This window comes from Salvelinus sp. IW2-2015, linkage group LG37 (genome assembly GCF_002910315.2).
Source record: "Salvelinus sp. IW2-2015 linkage group LG37, ASM291031v2, whole genome shotgun sequence".
Lineage (NCBI taxonomy): Eukaryota > Metazoa > Chordata > Actinopteri > Salmoniformes > Salmonidae > Salvelinus > Salvelinus sp. IW2-2015.
The window spans coordinates 7,026,075-7,037,553 of NC_036876.1; positions in this window are offsets into that span (position 1 = coordinate 7,026,075).

Consider the following 11,479-nt stretch of genomic DNA (forward strand, 5'->3'; position numbering starts at 1 on the left):
TTAAAAAGTTTGGTTTTGGTCTGGTATTTTGTTCCTGGATTAAGCTATTGTACAAAGATGCACCAAAGCATCTTTACGAACAAATGGACAGATCTCTGAATCATTTAAGTTATCAAGAGGGACAAAACAGGGATGACCTTTGTCTAGTTATTTATTTTCTTCAACCACAGAACCCCTAGCATCAATAATTAGAACTCACGGTTCAATCCGGGGCATAGAGATTGGTGGAGATCAACATGTGATATAATTTTATGCAGATTACATTTTACTGTATTTATCTGAACCAGAACATTCTCTATAATTTATTTTACTACTATTGGGCACATGGTGCTGTAGAATTCAAAGTGAATTGGGAGAACAGTAAAATAATGCAAATTTCTAATTATGATATACAAAACAAATATATTACCAAGATGTACTGTATGTATTTATATAGCCAAACATTCATGCCAGAATGCATGCAATGCACCCAGAAATGTTACATCTCTGTTGGAGATGCAAAAAGCACAAAGGAACCCTATTACACATGCTGTGGTCCTGTAACAAACTGACACCATTTTGGGATACTGTATGTGCTATCATTTCATTGTGTCTAGGAATTGATATACATCCATCTCCATGATTATGTATGTTGGGGAATGTATACATTGTTGATCAATATCAGAGAAAGTTTTGTCATCTAGGTCTAATTAGTGCAAATAAATATGAACTCAACAAAAAAAGAAACGTCCTCACTGTCAACTGCGTTTATTTTCAGCAAACTTAACATGTGTACATATTTGTATGAACATAACAAGATTCAACAACTGAGACTGAAACTGAACAAGTTCCACAGACATGTGACTAACAGAAATTGAATAATGTGTCCCTGAACAAAGGGGGGGTCAAAATCAAAAGTAACAGTCAGTATCTGGTGTGGCCGCCAGCTGCATTAAGTACTGCAGTGCATCTACTCCTCATGGACTGCACCAGATTTGCCAGTTCTTGCTGTGAGATGCTACCCCACTCTTCCACCAAGGCACTTGCAAGTTCCTGGACATTTCTGGGGGGAATGGCCCTAGCCCTCACCCTCCGATCCAACAGGTCCCAGACGTGCTCAATGGGATTGAGATCCAGGCTCTTTTCTGGCCATGGCAGAACACTGACATTCCTGTCTTGCAGGAAATCACGCACAGAACGAGCAGTATGGCTGGTGGCATTGTCATGCTGGAGGGTCATGTCAGGATGAGCCTGTAGGAAGGGTACCACATGAGGGAGGAGGATGTCTTCCCTGTAACGCAAAGCGTTGAGATTGCCTGCAATGACAACAAGCTCAGTCCGATGATGCTGTGACACACCGCCCCAGAACATGACGGACCCTCCACCTCCAAATCGATCCCGCTCCAGAGTACAGGTCTCGGTGTAACGCTCATTCCTTCGACGATAAATGCGAATCCGACCATCACCCCATGTAAGACAAAACCGCGACTCATTAGTGAAGAGCACTTTTTGCCAGTCCTGTCTGGTCCTGCGACAGTGGGTTTGTGCCCATAGGCAARGTTGTTGCCGGTGATGTCTGGTGAGGCCCTGCCTTACAACAGGCCTACAAGCCCTCAGTCCAGCCTCTCTCAGCCTATTGCAGACAGTTTGAGCACTGATGGAGGGATTGTGCGTTCCTGGTGTAACTCAGGCAGTTGTTGTTGCCATCCTGTACCTGTCCCGCAGGTGTGATGTTCGGATGTACCGATCCTGTGCAGGTGTTGTTACACGTGGTCTGCCATTGCGAGGACGATCAGCTGTCCGTCCTGTCTCCCTGTAGCGCTGTCTTATGCGTCTCACAGTACGGACATTGCAATTTATTGCCCTGGCCACATTTGCAGTCCTCATGCCTCCTTGCAGCATGCTTAAGGCACGTTCACGCAGATGAGCAGGGACCCTGGGCATGATCACCTTGGGGAATGTGTTGTATAGTGGCTGTTTTTGTTTTGTTTCTGTTGTTTGTGGGGTGCTGTGGAAATTCAATAAAACAAAACATTGGAATTTGAATTGAAATTGAATTTGGAATTTCAGTATACTTCCTTAATTGTCTGGAWTTGAATTGGAATTGACCCCAGCCCTGATTGACAGGAATATTTATGTAAGGACCGATGCTGGAGGTGAGAAGCAGGTACGAGTTGTCAACATTTAATTTTGACCGGACATAGAACATAACAGGAACAGCGTCAGCATCGGGTAACATAAGGACATATGACAATTAATGCAGCAGCGGGGAACACAGATGGGGAGGTAATAAACAGGTGATTGAGTCCAGGTGAGTCCAATAATACGCTGATGCGCATGACAGGGAAAGGCAGGTGTGCGTACTGATGGTGGCAGTAGTGAGTAATGCTGGGGAGCCTGGCGCCTTCAAGCGTAAGGGAGGGGGAGCAGGAGCAGGAGCAGGAGCAGGAGCAGGCGTGACAATTTATGTACTACAGTCTTTTTATTAAATTCAAAAAAAAATCTCACTCACATCGGCCTTCAAAAAAACATAAGTTATAGATATAGCTTTAGTGTAGTTTGAACTGTGAAGGTTGAAATTCAGTTTAGTACCCCACATAGACACGTTTAACAAGCTCTCTAAACAAGATAAAAACTTAGCTACAAATCATCAAGAAAAAGCACATTATAACATAGCCCTACAGAGCTCTCTGTCACGTATACAGCTAATAACAGTAAGTACAGTTATTTTAACAGTAKTGTTCCGTCATAGCGCATAACATTGGAAATTGTATGCGCTAATTTGTTGCGGAACTGCGGCACTGATCGGCAAATAACTCGCAAGGTGGGTATCTATACGAAACAAAAATATAAACGCAACATACAACAATTTCAAAGATTTTACTGAGTTACAGTTCATATAAGAAAATCTGAAAATCTAAATAAATAAATTAGGTCCTAATCTATGGATTTCATATGACAGGGAATAGACACCTTACAATAAATGTAAGGGCGTGGATCAGAAAACCAGTCATCGCACTGCATTTGCCTCATGCAGCGTGACACATCTCTTATGCAAATACTGTAGTTGATTAGGCTCCTGATTGTGGCCTGTGGAATATTGTCCCACTCCTCTTCAATGGCTGTGCGAAGTTGCTGGATATTAGCAGGAACTGGAACATGCTGTCATACGTGTCGATCCAGAACATCCCAAATATGCTCAATGGGTGACATGTCTGGTGAGTATGCAGGCCATAGAAGGACTGGGGCATTTTCAGTTTCCAGGAATTGTGTACAGATCCTTGTGACATGGGGCCGTGCGTTATCATGCTGAAACATGAGTTGATGGCGGCAGATGTACGGCAGGACAATGGGCCTTAGGATCTTGTCACGGTATCTCTGTTCATTCAAATTGCCATCGATAAAATGCAATTGTGTTTGTTGTCCGTAGCTTATGCCCGCCCATACAATAACATCACCGCCACCATGGGGCACTCTGTTCACAACATTGATGTCAGCAAACTGCTTGCCCACACAACCCCATACACGTGGTTTGCGGTTGTGAGGCCAGTTGGACATACTGCCAAATTCTCTAAAACGACGTTGGAGGCGGCTTATGGTAGAGAAATGAACATAACATTCTCTGGCAACAGCTCTGGTGGACATTCCTGCAGTTAGCATGCCAATTGCACGCTCCCTCAAAACTTGAGACATCTGTGGCATTGTGTTGTGTGACAAAACTGCACATTTTAGATTGGCATTTTATTGTCCACAGCACAAGGTGCACCTGTGTAATGATCATGCTGTTTAATCAGCTTCTTGACATGCCACACCTGCCAGGTGGATGGATTATCTTGGCAAAGGAGAAATGCTCACTAACGGATTTAAAAACATTTTAGAGAAATAAGCTTTTTGTGCGTATGGAACATTTCTGGGATCTTTTATTTCAGCTCATGAAAAATGAGGAGCAACACTTTACATGTTACGTTTATATTTTTGTTCAGTGTATATATTGTACGGTATAGATGCTACACAAATAATTTATACGCAAAGTCACTACATAAAGGGTGATATAAAAGGTCAAACATATGTATCAATAAAACTTGAATTAGAACAAAAATCCTGCATTCCCACTCATTAAAATGTACCAATATAATTGTAGACTTGTACACATGTTCTATGATTAGGGGAGGTGTTTGTGTACTGTCGTCCCACTAATCAGAGCAGCAAAGCTCAACTAGATCACGCCCTGACCGTAGAGAACTAACAAAGCTCAACTGTCACGCCCTGACCGTAGAGAGCTTTTTATGTCTCTATTTTGGTTTGGTCAGGGTGTGATTTGGGTGGGCATTCTATGTTGTATGTTCTATGATTTTGCATTTCTATGTGTTGGGCCGGTTGTGGTTCTCAATCAGGGACAGCTGTCTATCGTTGTCTCTGATTGAGAACCATACTTAGGTTGCCTTTTTCCCACCTGTATTGGTGGGTAGTTGTCCATGTTTAGTTGCCTGTGAGCACTACGTTGGCTTCACGGTTCGTTTGTTAGTTTGTTATTTTGTTAGTTTGTTAAGTGTTCTTCGTTGAATTAAAAGATGTATCCCAATCGCGCTGCACCTTGGTCCACTCCTTTAAATGGCCGTGACATAGATAGCATGGTTGAATTTGAGATGGTTACTGAAAACGTGTGTCAGGTCTCAGAGGTAATGCCTAGGCTTCAGCTCAGTAGTCTAAACACTGTCTTGCCGCGGTGCAGAAGGCCAGGATTTGTCTGTCACACCTTGACATATGATTGGTTTCTACATGACTTGCATTGGCTAATGGAGCTTGGTTAATTTGTGCCATTTATGATGGTACATAATAGGATTTATGAAATAATAATGTCTATCTAATTGCAGAGGAAATAACTGCAATGTCAACTATTGGGGATAGAATAGAACTTTCATTTGTCAAATCTGCCAGCTCATCCAATGACTTCCCCACTTTCATATTGGCCTCCCATAGGTTGATACAATAAACTGTCTGGGAATCTGAAATGCACGACTGAACAAGAACATCCTGTTTTAAAAGCAGCATGGATTGGAAAAGGGATTTAGCAAAAAGTGTCCCAAAATGATCTGAATTCACACTTGAAAAATTAGCAACTGTATCATATAAAGGGTTGCAAAACAGTTTGGCAAACCATATGTTATGACCTAAACTTAACAATATGTCTGTCAAACTATATTTTCACAGTATTATGAATGAATTGTGGTTCATAGTGTGGCTGATTTTAAAATCGCATTAGTACTGTACAAAGTTTGAGGTGCGCTATTTGATTGATTCCCCCGCTCCCCCTACCTCTGGCATCCAGTGTGGAGAACTGAGGTCAACCTAGCCCCGGCCCCCTCCCCATCTTGTACTTCTGAGTGGGAAACCTTCCCAGGCAGTAGCCTGCCTAGCTCACAAACTAGAATCAGGGCACCCACTATGACAAGGTTAATTGACCCACAGTCCCACACGGTGACATGATATCATTGATGTGACGTGCAAATGAGCGAATAAAAACTGATCTCGCAAATGTCACCATTCCATTTTTTTGGTGCCGTCGCCCCATGCCGCCCCCATGTCGCCTATACCTAAATCCGCTACTGCAGCCGTGTATATCCCCCCGCAAGAGGATACCAAGATGGCCATCAAGGAACTTCACTGGACTTTATGCAAACTGGAAACCATATATCTTGAGGCTGCATTTATTGTAGCTGGGGATTTTAACAAGGCTAATTTGAGAAAAAGGCTCAGCATATCGATTGCTAAACACGAGCAAGTAGCTACTCTAACTTCCCCCGCCCTCCTTTGGCAAATCTGACCATGACTCCATCTTGTTGCTCCCCTCCTATAGGCAGAAACTAAAACAGGAAGACCCCGTGCTTAGGTCTATCCAACGCTGGTCTGACCAATCGGATTGCACACTTCAAGATTGCTTCGATCACGTGGACTGGGATATGTTCCGGGTAGCCTCAGATATTAACATTGACATATACGCTGACTTGGTGAGGGAGTTTATAAGGAAGTGTATGGGAGATGTTGTACCCACTGAGACTATTAAAACCTTCCCTAACTAGAAACCGTGGATTGATGGCAGCATTCGCGCAAGACTGAAAGCACGTACCACCGCATTTAATCATGGCAAGGCGAATGGAAATATGGCCAAATACAAACAGTGTAGTTATTCCCTCCGTGTCACGTTCCTGACCTGTTTTCCTTGTTTTTGTATGTGTTTAGTTGGTCAGGGCGTGAGTTGGGGTGGGCATTCTATGTTATGTGTTTCTATGTTGGGTTAAATGTGTTGCCTGATATGGTTCTCAATTAGAGGCAGGTGTTTGACGTTTCCTCTGATTGAGAACCATATTAAGGTAGGCTGTTCTCACTGTTTGTTTGTGGGTGATTGTTCCTGTGTCTGTGTCTGTCGCACCACACGGGACTGTTTCGTGTTCGTTCGTTTGGTTAGTCTGTTCCTGTTCTTCGTGTTATATTGTAAGTTCTCAAGTTCAGGTCTGTCTACGTCGTTTGGTTGTTTTGTAATTTTTCAAAGTGTTTTTTCYTGTTCGTCTTGTCTTTAAATAAATTCATTCATGTATTCATCTACCGCTGCGTTTTGGTCCGATCCCTACTCCTTCTCCTCATCCGAGGAGGAGGAATTAGACAGCGTTACGAATCCACCCACGCAACAAGGACCAAGCGGCGTGGGAGAAAGCAGCAGCAGCGATCGCAGGATTCATGGACATGGGAGGAAATATTGGACGGTAAAGGTCCATGGGCACAACTGGAGAATATCGCCGCCTCGTGAAGAGCTGGAGGCAGCTAAAGCCGAGAGGCGGCGTAATGAGGAGGCGCACGGAAGCAGGAGAAGGTTCTGGCTACACTACGTGGGAGGAGATCAACAGGTGGCGATCGACCCAAGGAGAGTGCCGGAGCCCGCCTGGGATTCTCTGGCACAGTGTGAGGAGGATACCGTCGAATGGAGCAGCACAAAGACGCGGTAGGAAGCCTGTTAGTCAAGGCCAAAAATTTCTTGGGGGGGGCTAAAGGGTAGTGTGGCGAAGTCAGGTAGGAGACCTGCGCCAACTTCCCGATCTTACGTGGAGAGCGAGAGTACGGGCAGACACCGTGTTATGCGGTAGAGCGCACAGTGTCTCCTGTACGTGTGCATAGCCCGGTGCGGGTTATTCCACTCCCGCACTGGCAGGGCTAGATTGAGTTTGAGCCGGATGTCATGAAGCCGGCCCAACGCATCTGGCTCCAGTGCGTCTCCTCGGGCCGGCATACATGGCCCAGCCTTACGCATGGTGTCCCGGTTCGCCTACATAGCCCAGTGCGGGTTATTCCACCTCCCCGCACTGGTCGGGCTACGGGGAACATACAACCAGGTAAGGTTGGGCAGGCTCAGTGCTCAAGGGAGCCAGTACGCCTGCATGGTCCGGTATATCCGGCGCCACCTCCCCGCACCAGCCCAGTACCACCAGTGCTTACACCACGCACATGGCTTCCTGTGCGTCTCCAGAGCCCTATTCCTCCTCCACGCACTAGCCCTATGGTGCGTGTCTTCAGCCAGGTACCACCAGTTCCGGCACCACGATCCAAGCCTCCTGTGCGTCTCCAGAGCCCTGTTCCTCCTCCACGCACTAGCCCTGTGGTGCGTGTCTCCAGCCCAGTACCTCCAGTTCCGGTACCACGCACCAAGCCTCCTGTGCGCCTCCAGAGTCCTGTGCGTCCTGTTGCTGCTCCCCGCACTAGCCTGAAGGTGCGTGTCCTTAGCCCGGTACCTCCAGTTCCGGCACCACGCACCAGGCCTACAGTGCGCCTCAGCCGGCCAGAGTCTGCCGTCTGCCCAGCAGCGCCTGAACTGCCCGTCTGCCCAACGCCGTCTGAGCTGTCCGTCTGCCAAGCGCCGCCTGAACTGCCCGTCTGTACTGAGCCTTCAAAGCCGCCCGTCTGTACTGAGCCTTCAAAGCCGCCCGTCTGTACTGAGCCTGCAAAGCCGCCCGTCTGTACTGAGCCTTCAAAGCCGCCCGTCTGTCCTGCGCTTCAGAGCCGTCTGCCAGACAGGAGCCGCAGAGCCGTCCGCCAGACAGGAGCAGCCAGAGCCTTCCGCAGACAGGACGCAGCAGGCTTCCGCCAGACAGGAGCAGCCAGAGCCTTCCGCCAGACAGGAGCAGCCAGAGACTTCCGCCAGACAGGAGCAGCCAGAGCCTTCCGCCAGACAGGAGCAGCAGAGCTTCCGCCAGACAGGAGCCGTCCCCCCCAGAGCCTTCCGCCAGACAGGAGCAGCCAGAGCCGCCAGCCAGCCATGAGCAGCCAGAGCCGCCAGCCAGCCATGAGCAGCCAGAGCCGCCAGCCAGCCATGAGCAGCAGAGCCGCCAGCCAGCATGAGCAGCCAGAGCCGCCAGCCAGCCATGAGCAGCCAGAGCCGCCAGCCAGCCATGAGCAGCCCCTCAGTCCGGAGCTGCCCCTCAGTCCGAGCTGCCTCATTCCGGTGTTGCCCCTCATTCCGGTGTTGCCCCTTAGTCCGGTGCTTCCCCTTAATCCAGTGGGGTTAATTTGGAGGGTGGCCATTTGGAGGAGGCTACGGAAGCGGGGTTTGACTATGGTGGGGTGGGGACCACGTCCGGAGCCGGAGCCGCCCGTGGACAGATGCCCACCCAGACCCTCCCTAGACTTTAGGTGGTGCGCCCGGAGTTCTCACCTTGAGGGGGGGGTTCTGTCACGTTCCTGACCTGTTTTCCTTGTTTTTGTATGTGTTTAGTTGGTCAGGGCGTGAGTTGGGGTGGGCATTCTATGTTATGTGTTTCTATGTTGGGTTAATGTGTTGCCTGATATGGTTCTCAATTAGAGGCAGGTGTTTGACGTTTCCTCTGATTGAGAACCATATTAAGGTAGGCTGTTCTCACTGTTTGTTTGTGGGTGATTGTTCCTGTGTCTGTGTCTGTCGCACCACACGGGACTGTTTCGTGTTCGTTCGTTTGGTTAGTCTGTTCCTGTTCTTCGTGTTATATTGTAAGTTCTCAAGTTCAGGTCTGTCTACGTCGTTTGGTTGTTTTGTAATTTTTCAAAGTGTTTTTTCGTGTTCGTCTTGTCTTAAATAAATTCATTCATGTATTCATCTACCGCTGCGTTTTGGTCCGATCCCTACTCCTTCTCCTCATCCGAGGAGGAGGAATTAGACAGCCGTTACACTCCGTAAGGCAATCAAACAAGCAAAGTGTCAGTATAGAGACAAAGTGGAGTCGCAATTCAATGGCCCAACACGAGATGTATGTGGCAGGGTCTACAGACAATCACGGATTACAAAAGAAAACCAGCACCGTCGGGGACATCAATGTCTTGCTTCCAGACAAATTAAGCAACTTCTTTGCATGCTTTGAGGACAATACAGTGCCACCGACGCTGCCCACTATCAAAGACTGTGGGCTCTCCTCCTTCGTGGCCAACGTGAGTAAAACATTTAAACGTGTTAACCCTTGCAAGGCTGCCAGCCCAGACGGCATCCCTAGCCTCGTCCTCAGAGCATGCGCAGACCAGCTGGCTGGTGTGTTTACGGACATATTTAATCAATCCCTATCCCAGTCTGCTGTACCCACATGCTTCAAGATGGCCAACATTGTTTCTGTTCCCAAGAAAGCTAAGATAACTGAACTAAGTGACTATTGCTCCGTAGCACTCACTTCTGTCATCATGAAGTGCTTTGAGAGACTAGTCAAGGATCATATAACCTTCACCCTACCTGTCACCCTAGACCCACTTCAATTTGCTTTCCGCCCAATAGGTCCACAGATGCTGTAATCGCCATCACACTGCCCACTGCACAGTGCCCTATCCCATCTGGACAAGAGGAATACCTATGTAATAATGCTGTTCATTGACTACAGCTCAGCACTCAACACCATAGTACCCTCCAAACTCATCATAGTACCCCCCCCCCCCCCCCAGTGCAACTGGGTCCTGGAATTCCTGATGGGAAACATCTCCACTCCGCTGATCCTCAACACTGGGGCCCCACAAGGGTAAGTTCTCAGCCTCCTGTACTCCCTGTTCACACACAACTGCGTGGCCATGCACGCCTCCAACTCCATCATCAAGTTTGCAGACGACACAACAGTGGTAGGCTTGATTACCAACAACGACGAGACAGCCTACAGGGAGGAGGGGAGGCATCTCGGGGTGTGGTGTCAGAAAAATAACCTCTCACTCAATGTCAGAAAAACAAACTAGATGATCATGGACTTCAGAAAACAGAAAAGGGAACACCCCCCTGTCCACATCGACAGGACAGCAGTGGAGAAGGTGGAAAGTTAAGTTACTCGGTGTACATATCGCAGACAAACTGAAATGGTCCACGCACACAGACAGTGTGGTGAAGAAGGGAAACAACGCCTCTTCAACATCAGGTGGCTGAAAAAAATGTGGCTTGTCACCTAAAACCCTCACTAACTTTAACAGGTGCACAATTGAGAGCATCCTGTCGGGCTGTATCACCGCCTGGTATGGGCTGCATCGCCCACAACTGCAAGGCTCTCCAGAGGGTGGTGCGGTCTGCACAACGCATCACTGGGGCAAACTACCTGCCCTCCAGGACACCTACAACACCCGATATCACAGAAAGGCAAAAAAGATCATCAAGGACAATAACCACCCGAGCCACTACCTGTTTACCCCGCTTACATCCAGAAGGTGAGGTCAGTACAGGTGCATCTAAGCTGGGACAGAGAGACTGACAAACAGCTTCTATCTCAAGGCCATCAGATTGTTAAACAGCCACCACTAGCACAGAGAAGCGACTGCCTACTTACAGACTTGATATCATTGGCCACTTTAATAAATGGAACACTAGACACTTTAATAATGTTTACATATCTCACATTACTCATCTCATATGTATATAATGTATCCTTCACTATCTTTATTATCTATTTCATCTGTAATGAATACGCAGGGTGAAAAAGGTGTAGATTCACGCGCCGAGAGCAGCAGATGTTTATTAAGCCTTCACAGAAGGCAGGAATTGTGGTCACAGGCAGGCAATGGTCAAACACAGGTAGGCATTCAAAAACAATACCTCACAACCAAACAAACAGAAAGAATTGAACTAAATAGGGAGCTGATGAGAAACGAACACAGGTGAAATCAATGAACAAAAAGGAAAGACACGGCTATGTTCCAGAACACAAAGAAACAGGGCTACATTCAAGAACACAAAGAAAAAGAACACAAGGTTGACTAAGAAAATAAAAGCAGAAACTTACAGCCTCTTAGCCGCTCTGTCACTGCTCATCCATATACAGTACGTGAACCCTTTGGAAATAGCTGGATTTATACATAAATTGGTCATACAATTTGATCTGATCTACATCTAGGTCACAACAATAGACAAACACAGTCTGCTTGAAGTAATAACACACAAACAATTATACGTTTTCATTTCTTTATTGAACACACCGTGTAAACATTCAGTGACGGGTGGAAAAAGTATGTYAACCCTTAGATT